This window comes from Silene latifolia, chromosome X (genome assembly GCF_048544455.1).
Source record: "Silene latifolia isolate original U9 population chromosome X, ASM4854445v1, whole genome shotgun sequence".
NCBI lineage: Eukaryota > Viridiplantae > Streptophyta > Magnoliopsida > Caryophyllales > Caryophyllaceae > Silene > Silene latifolia.
Window position 1 is genome coordinate 270,403,513 of NC_133537.1, and position 17,288 is coordinate 270,420,800.

General features: G+C 38.5%; 1 non-coding gene across 1 annotated transcript; it reads left to right on the forward strand.

The window, feature by feature from the left end:
* Positions 1-5,812: 5,812 nt before the first annotated feature.
* On the forward strand, positions 5,813-5,919 carry LOC141624346 (small nucleolar RNA R71). The gene has a single exon (XR_012534153.1). It is a non-coding gene; the product is annotated as a small nucleolar RNA R71 (small nucleolar RNA).
* The last annotated feature ends 11,369 nt before the right edge of the window (positions 5,920-17,288 follow it).

Consider the following 17,288-nt stretch of genomic DNA (forward strand, 5'->3'; position numbering starts at 1 on the left):
GATGGATGCATGGTTTCAAGGGTCACCTTGGAATAAACGGTAGCCAAGGAGTTATCACACCACAAGGTACTCTTGACTAGGCCTTAATCCATGGGTCAAAGGATACTAGCATGACACATCCTAGGGTGTTTTACAAGTATTATAACAAGCAAAGTCTTAATAAGAAAAAGCATCTACTGGGGCCTATATACACTTGTCAAGCTTCCCAAGTAGACGGTTTCGCAAAATTTTTCTAACATGCAACTACATGCCATGATGCAACTAGCATATAAACATCCTAATGCAAATGATTCTACCAACTAATATGACATATAAACTAAATGCAAGTCCTAAGTTCACATTGTTATACCGCATCAATCAAAATAAAGCCACATAGTCATTAACATAAAGGGGAAAAAGGAGATTGGAAAGATCATACCATGCGGTCTTCATGATCCTCATGTCTCGGATGTGGCGTAGTCGATCAATGTGAACAAGGATGAACAAACACAATATATACAACAATATATACATGGCTATACTACAAAGGAACTGAACTTGTTTTTGGATTTTCAAATTTTTCAAATTTTTATGGTTTTTCGAAATTTTTTGATTTTTTGGGTTTTTGAATAAAAGCTAAGTTAGAATTCCCCATCCCCACACTAATATGGGCATTGTCCTCAATGGCCAAAATGATGGGAAATCATGCAAGCATGATGCATGAATTCTACACTAAATGCAAGCTATACTAATCTATACTACATGATGCATTGGTTTTTGTTTATGACGGAGAGCGTAATTTAGATTACCTCCCGTTGCGTATGCATGTACTTCCCCAAACTGAGATAGACATTATTTCTAATGTCCTAAAGGTGGGGGTAGTTCATGCACACAAGATGCAATGCATGAAACTAAATTTGTCATTTTGGATTTTCAAAAGTGGGAACAATGAAATAAGAACACCTCAATGGGGCCGAGGTGCTAGTCCTCTATGTTGCTAGGACTCTCCAACCATGATCAAGATAAAGTAAATAAAAGAAATAAAGAAGTAGACAAGCCTCAAGAGGGTAGGAGCCTCCAAAGCTTGCTAGTCTTCCACCATATCATCATTGTCATCATCTTCCTCAATAGAAGTGGACTCATCACCACTTCCCTCTTCACTTCCTTGCTCACTTCCTTTATCATCCTCTTCTTCTTCTTCATTACCCTCTTCCTCAATGCTATCATCAACAACCTCATCACCGACAACCTCATCGTCACCCGGAATCTCACCCCTAGATGCACTCGGAAAGAAGACTTCCCTATCCGCCCAACTAGGCAAAGGATATGAAGGATCAAGTAGTCCTTGCCTAGCTAAATGAAGGAGGGGTGGATATTGGGCTAAGTATGCATCTTCCCGATCCTTAAAAGCTTGTTTGTGAATCTCATGCATAAGTAGAGTCATGTAGGCATTGCTTGCTTTAACACCTTCGGGTTTGAACTCTTGATACTTGAATGGATAGGGTGGTGTGACGATGGAGGAGGAGGGCATTTCAATTTCACCCCTTTGTTGACGGATGATGTATTCGGCTTCTTTTGAGAGGGGAAGAAGGTAGTTGGTCCGATGGACACTCAAACGGCATATCTTGGAAGGCAAAGTAAAAGATCTAGCCTCATTGGTGAGCCACCCATACTTGGTGTCAAGAGGGTTATGAGTGACCCACTTGTACTTGTTAATCATGGCATCCATGTCAATAAGATGACGCCCCTTTTTCGCCACATACTTGCTATCCTTGTTAAAATTCGGATCAAAGTACTTATCCAAAAGAGTGACTAGACCTCCATTTACAATAACAGTGGTGCCTTGCTTTCCACAATCAACATTCAGCCATCTTTCCACAAAAAGCCTTAGAGAATTTTAAGGCTTGGTGAATTCCCTTCCAATATTTAAGGCCGACTCAAGTAGAACACAATCGAGCTTGGTAAAGTGGTTAGTGTCTTTTCTTGCACTGATAGTATTCCTGATGACCTTGTGCTACACTCTAATGCCCGGATGGTGGACTAATAGAGCGCGACTAGCATGATAGTTCTCAAATTTCCTCCCGGAAATCGCCTCCCAAAGAGGAGCGGGGTCATACTTGTCGGGATTCTTGTAATAACTAGGTGAATCACTAAGACCCAATGCTTTACCCAATTCATCAAAGGTGATGCGCCTACTCACATTGGCAAGGCGGAACTCGATGTTTTCTCTAGTCTCTACCTTAGTAACTTTCAAAGAACTCAAGAATTCTAAGGTAAGGGAGGGGTATGTCAATTCTCTTGTAGCAAACAATTTTCCCAACCCCATGGCTTCAAAGAAGGCTTTCGTTTGTTCAAGCACACCCAATTTGTTCAAGGCATCTTCACATATGAACTTGGTGGATAGAAAGGATTTTCTAGCATACTTGGAAAATGTATCCCTATGGGAGTTAGAAATGAGAATTACCTCCGGATAGTTTGATAATTGAGCAATTTCCGGAGTTGTTGATGTTGTTGCTTCCAAGGGAGGTTGTTGTTGTTGAACTTCCAAGTTTGAACTAGCTACCACCATAGCCAATGAGGCTTTCTTTGCTTGAAGACACTTTTGTCTTGTTGAGAGTGCCTTTGCCTTAAGTGCCTTTGTTGATCCTTTTGTTCTTGCCATTGATGAAAATACCAAGAAAAGAGTGAAAATCTTCAATTTCCAAGTATACCAAATCGATTTTAAGATGAAAGGCTTTGCCTTTATAATTTCAAAAATCGACTCAAAGGTTGAAGATTTTGGTGCTTGGTTTGATTTTTGTTGGAAGAGGAGTGATTAATTGTTGTTAAAAGGAAGTTTGGATTTGATTTTGTTGAATTTGGTTGAGGAAATCTTGTTTTGGTGATGGAGAGGATGAGGGTTTTGAGTTTTGGGGTTTATGGGTAGTGTTTTGAATGAAGGAATGAAGAAATGAATGTGGGATGGGGTATTTAAAATACCCGAAAATTTTTGAATTGCAGGGGAAAACGGCCGTCTTTCCTTCGGGACGCTCGGATTCTGCCTCTTTTTTTATTCAGGATTCTCGCCTAAAGACGGGCGTCTTTCAGCAAAGACGCTCGGATTTATCGACTGCGGGACGGGCGTCTTCTGCTGAAGACGGGCGGATTCTCAGACAGTGAGATTTCTTGTTTTTCACAGGCAAAAAGACGGGCGTCTTTCCTTCCAAGACGCGCGGATTTCTGAAGACGAGCGTCTTCTCTACCAGGACGCTCGGATTCTTCAACAGTCCCAAAATTTCAAATTTTCAGCTCAGATGGACGGGCGGATTCTGACAAAGACGCCCGGATTGCCTGAAGACGGGCGGATTCTCATGAAGACGCTCGGGTTCTCCCTGTTTTACCCAGATTCAGTTCCATCCGTGCACTTGCATATCCCTTGTCATTTTTCATTCTTCAAATCCCGTGTTCTTCATTGTAAGGGCACTACTAAGGCATGAATAGCCTAGGCAATTGCTATCCCCACACTAAGCTAAAGCACTACACATCAATTAAAATCATTAGTCCCTCCCTCACTTCTCTCAAAATTGATAATTATCTTGATCAAGGCATAAAAATCCAAAAATGACAAAAAATGCAATGTAAGAATTAAAATGCGAGTTAGGGAGTTAGAAATATTTATAAATGGTGGTTTAGGGAGGACACCACCAAACTCTCATCCTTAGTGAGATGTCATGGGGGCATGTCCAAGGTGTTGTTGATGTTGCTTAACACCTTGAAAAAGTAGTCAAAAGCTTATTCATTATCATGATAAAGATCTTCAATAGACCTTTGCCCTTGTTGTGCTTCATGTCGGTCTTTATCGATAGCATTACCAATATAGGGATTAAAAATCCCTTCAAACTCTTCGTCCCAAAGACCACAAACTTCATCTACTTGATCACTAAAGATCTCTTGAGTTGATGGAGACAACTCTCCCACTTTCTTGTCTTGGCCAATGAGGCCATCCTCTTCATTGCTTGACTTTGGTGAGCTTTTCAAGCTCTCTTTGTTACAATTCACTTGCTCTTTGAATGGAGCATCTTCAATTTTCTTCTTCCATTAGAATTCCGACTTCTTCCTATCATCCTTCCGGCTATAATGATCAATCATAAAACATGGTTCATGCAAACGGGGAGCTCTCATGGTCTTGTCAAGATTGAAAGTTATGCTCTCATCTCCCACTTCTAGAGTGAGCTCTCCATGCTTCACATCAATCACCGCACCCGCGGTGTGTAAGAAAGGTCTTCATAGAATGATTGGAATATTGGAGTCTTCTTCCATGTCAACAATGACAAAGTCCACCGGGATGAAAAATTTCCCAACTCTTACGGGAACATCTTCCCATATCCCTAATGGTGTCTTCGTCGATCTATCGGCCATTTGGAGTGTGATATTGGTGCATTTCAGCTCTCCCATCCCCAACCTTTTACTCACCGAGTACGGCATAACACTCACACTCGCCCCTAGGTCACATAAGGCTTTGTTGATCGTGGTGTCGCCAATGGTACACGGTATTGAGAAGCTTCCCGGATCTTTGAGTTTTGGAAGTGAACTCCCTTGAAGTATTGCACTACTCACCTTAGTGAAGGCAATAGTCTCAAGCTTCCGGATCGACTTTTTCTTTGTGAGGATGTCTTTCATGTATTTTGCATAGGCTGGCACGTGATTGATTAATTCCGTGAAAGGAATTCAGACTTCCAAATTCTTCACAATTTCCATAAATTTTCCAAGTTGGTCATCGAATTTGGGCTTGGCTTGAAGACTTGGAAAAGGAAGTCTAATCACAATGGGCTCCTTCTCCTTGACCTTGTCTTCATTTTTCTTTGAAATTTCTTCTTTTGGTGGTTCTCCATCCTTGGAGTTTTGCACAATTTCTTCTTTGTCACTAGCTTCCACAACTTCATCCTCAACTTGCTTCTTCGGTGCTTCATACCTTGTACCACTCCTCAAGTGAATGGCACTAACCGCTTCATGTCTTGGGGGATTACTTTGAGGTGGTAATTGCCCCTTTTGTCTTTGTGAGCTTGAAGATGCTAGTTGAGTCAATTGGGTTTCCAACATTTTGGTGTGAGCTAGGATGTTGTTGATGGTGATTTCCTTTGCTTGACTATCTTTTTGCATTTGAGTGAAAAACTCTTGTTGATTCTTTTGCATTTGGAGGACCGCTTTTTGAACATCAAAACCTTGGTCATTTTGTTGATTGTATGGAGTTTGATTTTAGTAACCTTGGTTTTGGTTGTAAAAGGGTCTTTGATTTTGGTTTCTCATGGGAGGTGGGGTGTATGTTGGTTGAGGGTTTTGAACATTTTGGCTTTTGTATGAGAGATTTGGATGGAATTTGGTGTTTTCATTGTAATAGTTTGAATAAGGGGTACCACTCTTGTATGCTTGGAAAGCATTCACTTGTTCATTTGTTCCCCTACATTCACTTTGGTCATGTCCCAAAGTTCCACAATTCTTACATATCCCACTTGGGATTGATGAAGATGCGGTCATGGCATTAACATGATGCTTTGGTGATTTTGAGGCTTCTTCAAGTCTAGCCATAGCTTTTTTAAACTTCAAATTGATGGTATCAATGTGAGCACTAAGTTGAGCACCCAATTGAGTAACGGAGTCCACTTCATGCTTTCCTCCTCTAGTAGCCTTGCGAGGTCTACTATATTGTGAGTTATGGACTGCCATTTCCTCAATTTTGTTCCAAGTTTGATTGTCATCAACTTCGGTGAACATTCCATTTGATCCCATGTTGAGAATGTTCCTTGATTCTTCATAAAGACCGTTCCAAAATTGTTGTACCAAGAACCACTCGCTAAGTCCATGGTGAGGACATGAGCGACAAATTCCCTTGAATCGCTCCCAAACTTCATACAAAGATTCTTCATCCCTTTGCTTAAAGCCCGTAATTTGAGCTCTCAGCATGTTAGTCTTTTCCGGTGGATAGAACTTTTTGTAGAAAGCTAGAGCCAACTTCTTCCAAGAATCAATTCCGAGAGTAGCCTTATCAAGGCCTTTTAACCATTGTTTCGCGGTGCCAATTAGAGAAAAAGGAAATAAGACCCATCGAATTTGGTCTTGAGCTACACCGGTTTGAGAAATCGCATCACAATAGTCACAAAAAGTCTCCATATGAGAGTGAGGGCCTTCACTTGGCATCCCCCCAAATTGGCTTCTTTCGACTAATTGGATAAATGCGGACTTGGCAATAAAATTTCCGGTTAGATGTTGTGGTGTGGGAGTACCATTGGGTAGGTTCTCCTCGGTGGGTACGGAATGTGATGAAAACTTAGGCATTGTGGGTTGATTTTGTGTTGGATTTTGTATTGGGTTCTTCTCACCTTCTCTTGCAAAAGGGTTGATGAACTCAATAGTATTTGGTTGAATATCTACAACCTTACCAATACCTCTCAAAGTTCTCCTAGCAAGTCTTCTATTGGTTGTCAAAGTCCTTTCAATTTCGTGATCAAAGGGTAACAAGTCACCTTGTGACCTTCTAGACATGCAAAATATCAAACAACTCGAAAACAATTAGAACAAACCTTGAAGAGTTTTACTTCCCCAAGGCAAAGAAAGACACAACTAATAACAATGTAAGAAAATCTAAATCAAGTTAACACCGTCCCCGGCAACGGCGCCATTTTTGGTCGGTGTGATTCCCTCGTGGGGTTTTTAGTTTTTCAGTACTTGTCGTTAGGAGCACCTAGACCAAAACACAATTTATAACTTCACAAACAACTCTACAATTAGTAAAGAGGCAAGTAAAGGTCGGATCCCAAGGGACAGGAATTGAGATAAGATTTCTATTGCAACTAGCGGTGTCTTAAGGGTGTCACAATTGGGGTTTGAAGTAGAAGATCACTAAACTAAATAGCAATGAAAGTAAACAAGCAAGATGAATTAAAAGGGATGTAAAAAATTTATAAAAGGCACTAGGGTGTCATGGGGCCATAGGGGATTCATGGGAATTGATCATACAAACATATTCTCAAGTTATAAGCAAGCAATTATTATTGTGATGGATCGAGTTGGTTTATATCTTACAATCCTAGGAAAGTTTGGGTCCCGGAGCCGAATCGATTAGATTGTACAACACCTACAAGTCGACTTAATCTTCCCTACTCAACAATATGCATGGTCTAATGAGACTCGAGTTGGTTTATGTCTTACAAGTCTCATTGAAAAGATAGGTGATGGGTAAAAAATGCAAGGATTCATAGGCTCACATTTCATCAAACATAACATGTGCATAAGTTGAGATCACAACAAGCAAGCAAATAAACTATGAAAGCATATTAATTTAAGCATGAATCATTCCCCATGTTGGTTTCCCCTAATTACCCATTAACCCTAGCTAAGGAAACTACTCACTCATTATCATGTTGAACATACTAGCAAGGTTGTCAATCATACCAACAAAGTGAAACATGATGAATAAATGAAAGTGATTAACAATAATTAAAAAGGGATTAAGAGGATTATACCTACTAATGATTCCAATAATAAAGCAAAGAATAAAAGAAGTACTTGATGCTTGATTGAGAGGTTGTCAATCTCCCAATAATAACCCAAATAATCTTCAATTACCTAAAATAAAGGATGAACAAGAGAGAGATTAAGGAAATAAAACTTGTATTAAAACTTGATTAAATGTTGATTACAAGATTAAAGAGAGATTTGATTGATATTAACTACACTAAAGATTGCTAAGAAGAACATGCTCTTCAAATTAGACTAATGGGGTATTTATAGTGGGGATTAGGTACATGAATTAGGGTTAACTAAGGGCTTAAATGACGATTAAGTCCCTTGTTGAGGAAACGACGGTCTCTTTTGGGAGACTCCGGTCTCTAGGGAGACTCCGGTCTCTAGAAAAAGATGTGCATCCTTCCTTGAAGCTTGAAGAAGACGAAATGGGACTGTCTGGGAATCCGGGCGTCTTTAGCACGGGACGGGCGGATTTGGCAGCTTCTGCCCGGGCGTCTTGTGGAGGAAGACGGGCGTTTTTGGGAGCTTTTGCCCGGGCGTCTTCTGGAGAAGCCGCTCGGATTGTGGCGTGGTGGACGGGCGGATTCAAGGCAATCCGCACGGATTGTCAGGCAGTCTTGTTCCCTCTTCTTTTCTTCCTTTTTCTTCATAAAGTCCTTGAGGATTTCCTCGGGGATGCAAGGATCTTTTCACATCATTGCCCATTTACTATAGTATGTACAAAGGCCTTCTAATCTTGTCTCTCCTTGATGCTTGGTCATTGAATTCAATCAATTTAGCCTCATTTTGCCATGAAAATGCAAGGTTTGCACTCCTTTCCTACCAAGGGATCAAAACCTCAAAGAATATGCAAAACAAAGAACTAAAGACAATAAATGACCCAAATATGCACTAAAAAGCATGGGAACAAGGCTAATTCGGGGACTAAATATGCTCTAATTATGGTCACATCACTAAACTATACCAACACTACGCCAAATCTGACGATCAATAAGGACCGTATCACAACGGTTTAATGCATTTAATAACGACACTTAGATTACCGTTTTCAAAATATTGGCGGAAACCTAGACCGCGCTAATAAGAATAACGGTTACCGTCGAAAACCGTTCTTATTATAATTTGACAACGGTTGTTTAACAAACCATTATCAAAAACGTTTAACGGTTTCCAAAAACTTGTTGTATAATCACCCTTATCAACGGTTGTTAGACAACCGTTACCAGTTTAAGAAAACGGCGTTTCGAAAACCTTACTAAATTAACACCAGCAACGGTTTTTGGTACCCATTGTTATGTTATAGCTACAGGTTTCTTGTAACCGTTTTCATTTTCTATTATGAAAGAACGGTTCCTATGTACCCGTTGTCATTTATTATTTACGGGTTAAAAATAATCGTTATATACTTTTTCCAATGTTTAATATTCAACCTATGCATGTATGATAAATAATGAACCGTTGCATGCATTGTTTTGTTTGACCATTATTACTATCCGTCCATTATTATATTCACACATGCATACATATTTTCCTATAAATATCACTTATAATGTGATCAATTAACCAAATTCACCAATTCAAAGTCCAATTAATAATAGCCTTTAATTTAATTAAAAATATTATACTTCGATCACCATGTCGTCGTCATCTTCTACACCCGCCGAATCACAATCAAATACCCATTATTTCCATCCTATTACTTGAATTATACATGACCTTCCAATCAAATATGATGACAATCGTAAGGCTTTTTCGAGAAGTTTTACTTGAATGACAGATATGCTTCGTCAAGGTGGTTATACGAACCTTAAAAAGGTCCACCCAGCATGGACTAAAGTTCATGGTTTTCTTGGTTACGCAATGATCGAGTTTGAAGGTTTTGGGAAGAAGGTGAAATCTTTTCGTCAAGCGAGAAAAATCCAGGCAAGATACGAGGATCATGATGCTGGGAAGAAAAATTATTATACGGATGATGTGTTACAAGCGCAATATTTAAGGATTGTAACCAATTATGACATTAATCTATTAAGAACATATCGGCACTTTATTGGCACTGTGCCTCGTCCATGAGAGGCGGAACAAGTGCCTCCTCATAATCCACATATTGAATTCCCAATATTTATCTCAATCACAGGGGAATTACAAGATGATTATGTTGATTAATTATTATAATTATTCTAATTAATGTTGTTAAAACCGCGCGTCTTTTAATTTCTTGTTATGTATGTGTTTTTCTTGAATATATATGTGGTAGTGTATTTTATTTTCTAATTATTTATTGCAAGTTACGTAGGTTTAAAATATTTGTTAATAAGTCAACTTTTACATTAAATTAATTACCAACTGTAACAACCCGGATTATAAAGCAAAGGAAAAACTTATATAAAGTGAATATCAGAGTACGATACTGATAAAAGGGTCAAAGTGGCGGAAACACCTGACCAATCCGGTTCGCTACTAAATCCAAAACCAAACTAATACATTATTCAAAGGTTCTTAGAACATAAAAGCAAACTCCTATCTTATTATTAAGCTCGCTTCACACATTCCCCAAGCAAGCATCATCCAAACAGCAAACATCTGAACAACCTGAGAATGGGGGTCGACAATCAGTCGGGAGTAACTAGATGCTCACCCAGTCATGTTTACAACAATTGAATATAAACAACAATCATTAACAATTGAAATGCAAAATTAGTAAACATGTGAGACCATCTATACTCATGAAAATTCGACATAACATGCCATTAAACGATAACATACTAGGACAATCTTATGATATGATGACGACTCCAAAGGAAAACATGTGACGACACGTGCCAACGTAAACCATATCGTGACAACGTATGAACCAACATAACCCCAAAAACATGTGACCAATCCAGACCACCAGCACAATGTATAGAATGAACGCCGTTAGAGTGATTAACGAACTGCCTTCATTCAATGGTATATGCCGATTAACGAACTGCACCCACAGTGGACCGATTAACGAACTGCATCCACACTATGTATAGCGTATAACCACTGCCTATATGCCCAAGAACTGGCCAGACCTCTCGGTGCAATAACTGTACACCGAACGACACACGGGGACCAGAGCGATTAACGAACTACCTCTGACCAATCACGAACATAGACCATAACAAATCCCCGAAGGGTAGTCTTGGCTCATTCCGATAGTATAAAACTGATACTATCATCATCTATACACCAACCAACAAAACAAATGCACAGTATAACTGACTGTACTAACATGCGTGAACAACATCACGACTCAACTAATAAGATAGAATAACTGACCATCATACTTATCATGTGAACAAGAGTAACCAAAGATATATGCAAACACAAGGACATCACACGTTGAACACAATACAACATATGAAACAAGTATAAGCAACCAATGTTATAGTAACTTTAGCTATAACTTTAACATTAACCATTCAATGTTATAGTAACCTTAACCATAACATAAACTCTAGATGCGAGGTTATAGTAACCTCTACCATAACTTCAACATATACGACTTGAAGTTACACTTACCTCAACTATAACCTTGACACGAAACACAAAGTTATACTAGTTCCAACCATAACCTTGAGCCATAAATCTCAGGGTACGTTAGTTCCAACTATAACCTTATCTCGTACTTCAATGTTATAGTAGCTTCAGCCATAACTAGAGTAACTACCCAAAGTTGTACTAACTTCAGCTATAACACTTGAATCATCATCAAGGTTATACTAGCCTTAGCTATAACTTTGAAGAGCACCCTTGGCCGCTTATCATGCCGCCACTAGGGTTTATTCGTAAACCCTTATTACGCTCATGACACCCATAATAAACACATAACCAACATACGATCCCCCCTACTACTAAGAGAATAAAAATTCTCAAATGTTTTCCCTCCAAACTCCACCTACTTATATAAGGAAAGAAATAAAATTTTCCCATTAAGCTATAATCTTTTTCTTAAAGCATGATTTTTTTTATTAAATTCTAAATTATTATTATATAATGTTTTAATCAAAATAAAATAAAAGGAATATAAAATTATAAAATACAAAATCATTAATTTTTCTTCGAAAATGACTTAATGCATACTTAAACTATATAAAACAATAAAATAATATTATTAGCTACGTGAAAAAAACTCATTAAGATAATTTAAGCAAAGTTATAAAATAAAATCATTAACTTTATGTTAAAAAAAATTCATGACATACTACGTTTTTTTTCTCATATTAAAATACAATTAGGTGAAAAATAAAAATTTGAAGGTATAAAATTTGGAATGAATCCTCCTATATACTAAGAGAATAAAATTCTCCAAAGTTTTCCTCCCAAAAGGTATCAAGCTAAATAAGAAAATAAAAATACTTCTTTCTTTAAATTATTATCATTTCATCAAAATATAACCTTTTAATCAAATAATAATATTTTCTTTGAAAACATAAATTATAATATTTTTTTTTTGAAATAAACCAAAGCGGTTTATCATATATTAATCAAATCCTGATCTGCAGCATTCACAAATGGTTGCGGCAAACTATCCATCCAAAATCTTATACCTATGGTCCATGGCGTAGCATGAGCTACTAAGTGAGCTAGCTTATTACTATAAATTATAATATTTTAATTAAAGAAGATAAATTCACTATAATTTTAAACTGTAAATTTCAAAATTTTTGTTATGTATTATTATATATATGAGAGAATGACTTGACACATTTTGTATAAAACAAAATATTAAACTGATATAATTAGCTTCATCACAAAAATCCCCCTACTACTAAGAGAATAAAAATTCTCAAAAGTTTTCCCTCCAAACTCCACCTACTTATATAAGGAAAGAAATAAAATTTTCCCATTAAGCTATAATCTTTCTCTTAAAGCATGACTTTTTTTATTAAATTCTAAATTATAATTATATAATGTTTTAATCAAAATAAAATAAAAGGAATAGAAAATTATAAAATACAAAATCATTAATTTTTCTTCGAAAATGACTTAATGCATACTTAAACTATATAAAACAATAAAATAATATTATTAGCTACGTGGAAAAAAACTCATTAAGATAATTTAAGCAAAGTTATAAAATAAAATCATTAACTTTATGTTAAAAAAAATTCATGACATACTACGTTTTTATATTCTCATATTAAAATACAATTAGGTGAAATATAAAAATTTGAAGGTATAAAATTTGGAATGAATTCTCCTATATACTAAGAGAATAAAATTCTCCAAAGTTTTCCTCCCAAAAGGTATCAAGCTAAATAAGAAAACAAAAATACTTCTTTCTTTAAATTATTATCATTTCATCAAATAACCTTTTAATCAAATAATAATATTTTCTTTGAAAATATAAATTATAATATTTTAATTAAAGAAGATAAATTCACTATAATTTTATAAACTGTAAATTTCAAAAATTTTGTTATGTAATATTATATATATGAGAGAATGACTTGACACATTTTGTATAAAACAAAATATTAAATACCAATAGTATAATTGTTACATTCTCTAATATCCCTATCTAAAAAACCGCGCATTTGCGCGGGATCTATACTAGTATATAATTAATACATTAAAATATATACGAACATGCGAAAATATATTTAATCATGATAACAAATAATCAAACATGTACCAATCATGCAAAACAATCATTAAATCATATTAGTTACATCAATTGGCATAAACACAATTAAAGGAAAACAACTAGTTACCTTATTAAGCATATAAAACCCTAGAGATCGTCTTCAACGATATAAACGTCTTCTCCAGGTGCAGTCTCCACGCCTTTATTGAATCATCCACGTGTCAAAGATAACGAATCTAATAAATATACTAATATATATATATATATATATATATATATATATATATATATATATATATATATATATATAAACTATAAAAACTATATATAAAAACTACGCGAAATATAAAACTTACGAAGAAGATAGATAAATCCAAGAAGTATGACCGATCTAAGCACGAAAGATGATGAAGGAAGGAGGAAGAAAGGAAGAACGGCACGAAACCCTAGGAAGGGGCACGCGGCACAAGGAGGAAGAGAGGAGGAGAGAATTTAGGTTTAGGGTTTTGAGAATTATGAGAAAACAAGAGCAAGGGTTTGGTTTCCCCTTATATTTATAGAGAAGCGCATGGGTTTGTTCTAGGTTTAGGCCCAAAACTCACCCATCTACACCAAAATCACGTGAGACCCAAGGAAGGAGCGGGTCTTCATCGTTTTTCGAGCCCAAAAGACAACAAACGGATATTTTCCCGAAAAATAAAATATAAAATATGGGAAAATAAAATTATAGAAATATATTACGGAAATTAGGGGTATTACAATCCAACCCCCTAATAAGAAGTTTCGTCCTCGACTTGATAAGAGAACTACCTCACTCGAAAAGATGTGGATGCTTCTCTCGCATAGACGCTTCGGTTTCCCAAGTCTCTTGCTCAAACTTCTGACCCCTCCACAGAACCCGAACAAAAGGTACAACGTTATTCCTTAACCTCTTCTCCTGACGTTCCAAAATGCGAACAGGACGTTCCTCATAAGTCAGGTTAGGCTCAACCTCGATAACATCAGCCTGTAGAACATGAGAAGGATCACTGCGATAATGACGCAACTGCGACACATGGAACACGTCGTGAACCTTCGACAGATTCGGAGGTAAAACCAACCTATAGGCTACCTCGCCAACTCTCTCGAGCACCTCATACGGTCCAATGTACTTAGGACTAAGCTTGCCCTTAAGCCCAAATCTCTTAACACCTTTCATCGGAGAAACTTTATGAAAAACCTTATCGCCAACCTCAAACTCAATCGGCCTACGCCGCAAATCTGCATACGTCTTCTATCGATCCTGGGCTGCCTTAAGCTTCTCGCGGATCAACCTCACTTGCTCAATTGATTCTTGAACCAACTCTGAGCCAAGAATGACTGCCTCACTAGAATCGTCCCAACACAAAGGACTACGACACTTCCTTCCATAAAGTGCCTCAAACGGAGCCATCTGAATACTAGCTTGGTAACTGTTGTTGTAGGAGAACTCCACTAGCGGTAAACTCTTCTCCCAACTAACTTGAAACTCCAAAGCACAAGCTCGCAACATATCCTCAAGCGTCTGAATCGTACGCTCAGTCTGACCATCAGTTGCAGCATGAAAAGCCGTACTCATCTTAAGCTCACTGCCCAAAGCCAACTGAAGCTTTTTCCAAAACTGAGAACAAAACCTCGGATCACGGTCAGAGATGATATCCTTAGGAACCCCATGAAGACGAATGATCTCTCGTTGATAAGCGTTCGCTAGTTCCTCGAGACTCCAAGTCTCCTTCATTGGAATGAAATGCGCGACCTTAGTCAAACGATCAACCACGACCCAAATCGCATTCATTCCTCACGGCGACCTCGGCAAACCCATAACGAAGTCCATCGAAATCGAATCCCATTTCCATGTGGGAATCTCCAAAGGTTGCAGTAGACCACCAGGTCTCTGATGTTCGAACTTGACCTTCTGACAAACCAATCAACGACTCACAAACTCGGCGATCTCTTTCTTCATACCCGGCCACCAAAACTTTAGCTTCAGATCCTTATACATCTTATCACCACCGGGATGAACCGAATAGGGAGTACTATGAGCCTCTTTGAGAATCTTACATTTTAAGACCTCACAGCTAGGCACACACCAACGACCATGGAATCGTAGACCATCATCAGGTCCAACGTTGAAGTCTTTGGCACGTCCTTCGCTTATAGCGACTCGAACTCCTTCTAAGTATTCATCCTCTCTTTGCTTAACTCGGATCTCATGAAGGATCTCGGGTTCAGCAACCATTGCACTCAAATCCAAAGTACCAGGAAGAACTACCTCAAGGCTCATCTTCTGGAACTCTCGACTCAAGTCGTCAGGTAACACCAACACCGGTCTCATAGCATGACACACCTTGCGACTCAAGGCATCAACAACCACGTTTGCCTTACCCTCATGATACTGCAGCTCAATCTTGTAGTCGTTAAGCAGCTCTAACCAACGTCTCTGCCTCATGTTAAGATCTCTCTGAGTAAAGATATACTTCAAGCTCTTATGATCCGTATAAAAGTTGCAAGAGACTTCATACAAGTAGTGTCGCCACAGCTTAAGTGCAAACACCACTGCTGCTAACTCAAGATCATGAGTCGGATAGTTCATCTCGTGAACTTTCAGCTGACGGGAAGCATAAGCCACCACTTTACCCTTCTGCATCAAGACACAACCCAACCCAAACTTTGACGCATCGCAGAAAACATCGAACTCAACACCCTCTTCTGGTAGAGTCAACACAGGAGCGGTAGTCAACCTCTTCTTCAACTCCTGGAAGGCAGCTTCACAAGCTTCTGTCTAAATGAACTTGGATTCCTTCTTAATTAACTCAGTCATCGGTCTTGCAATCTTAGAGAAATCATGTACAAACCGACGATAATACCCAGCTAGTCCAAGGAAACTCCGAACCTCGTTCACATTCTTTGGACTTTCCCAATTGTCCACAGCTTGGATCTTCGACGGATCAACCATAACTCCATCGCCAGATATCACATGACCCAAGAAGGTAACTTCCTTTAACCAAAACTCGCACTTCGAGAACTTAGCATACCACTTCTGTTTACGTAGAATCTCCAAGATAACACGAAGGTGATTCTCGTGTTCAGCCTCATCTCTCGAGTAAATCAGTATGTCGTCTATGAACACCACGACACACTTATCCAAATACTCGTTGAAAGTGCGGTTCATCTGATCCATGAAAACGGCAGATGCATTCGTCAAACCAAACGGCATCACCACGAACTCATAGTGGCCATACCTCGAATGAAAGGCAGTCTTAGGAATATCCTCATTCTTAACTGGAATCTGATGGTAACCAGATCTCAGATCGATCTTCGAGAACACACTCGCACCACGGAGCTGATCAAACAAATGCTCGATTCTCGACAAAGGATACTTATTCTTGATAGTAACCTTGTTCAGCTCACGATAGTCAATGCACAACCGCATACTACCATCTTTCTTCTTGACGAACAAAACAGGAGCACCCCACGACGAAGCACTCGGTCGGATAAAACCCTTATCGATCATCTCCTCAAGTTGCTTCTTGAATTCCTGTAACTCAGCTGGTGCCATACGATAAGGAGCTTTCGAAATAGGACCAGTTCCAGGCAACAACTCAATCGAGAACTCCACGTCTCGCTCAGGAGGAATACCAGGTAGATCCTCAGGAAAGACATCGGGAAACTCCATAACCACAGGGATATCCTCTAGCCTAGGCTCAACTGAAACACCATGAACACTGCACAGATAGATCTGATGACCCTTTCTACCCATGTTAACCATCTTCAAAGCAGAAACCCACTTGACCGTAGGTGTAACCCTAACACCCTGATAAGAAACTCTCGAACCTATGGAACTCTTAAGCACGATCTTCTGATCACGACATAGGAACCTAGCGTCATAGCGAGATAACCAATCCATACCCAAAATCACATCAAGCTCTCCGAGTTTGAATTGGACGAGATCGGCAGGAAGGATCGCCCCTGCAATACTGACAGGTACGTCCTTGAAAAGAACGGAGCAAGAAACAATCTCTCCCGTAGGAAGGGATATAGAGGTATGAATGGATGAAGACAAAGAGAGTCCGACACGGACGAAAAAGGATTCGGATACGAAAGACATCGATGCACCCGTATCAAAAAGAACAAAAGCAGATAAAGAATGAACGAGAAAGGTACCCGTAACCAC